This window comes from Galeopterus variegatus, unplaced genomic scaffold (genome assembly GCF_000696425.1).
Source record: "Galeopterus variegatus unplaced genomic scaffold, G_variegatus-3.0.2 Scaffold968, whole genome shotgun sequence".
Lineage (NCBI taxonomy): Eukaryota > Metazoa > Chordata > Mammalia > Dermoptera > Cynocephalidae > Galeopterus > Galeopterus variegatus.
This window is the reverse complement of record NW_007727079.1, coordinates 310,933-311,348: the sequence shown is the minus strand read 5'-3', so window position 1 is coordinate 311,348 and position 416 is coordinate 310,933.

The following is a 416-nucleotide window of genomic DNA, read 5'->3' as shown; positions in this document are numbered from 1 at the left end:
TTTTTTTTTTTTTTTTTTGCAACGCTTGCCAACCTGTCAGCTGATGGACCTCATCACCCATAGTGGCGCATGTAGCTCGGCCGCAGCTCACTCCATTCACGCCGCGCCCCCCCTGGCCGGTCCGCTGCCCCCAGCCCCCGGCGCCGGCGAGGAGGCCTGCAGACCCCGGCTCCAGCCCGTCCCGGGAGCCCGCGCCCCTCTGGCCCCGGCCTCGCGCCGCCTGGGGGGCGCTGCAAATAGTCCTTTGTTTACATGCAATTCCTTACTCCGCGGAAGGAGGCCGGGGGAGTGCTGAGTTTTCACCAGCTGTTTCCCGCCTTGAAACAGACATCTGATCAGCTGCAAACACACACACACACACACACACACACACACACACATACACACGCCCGGGGAGGCAGGCCGGTGACCCCTCC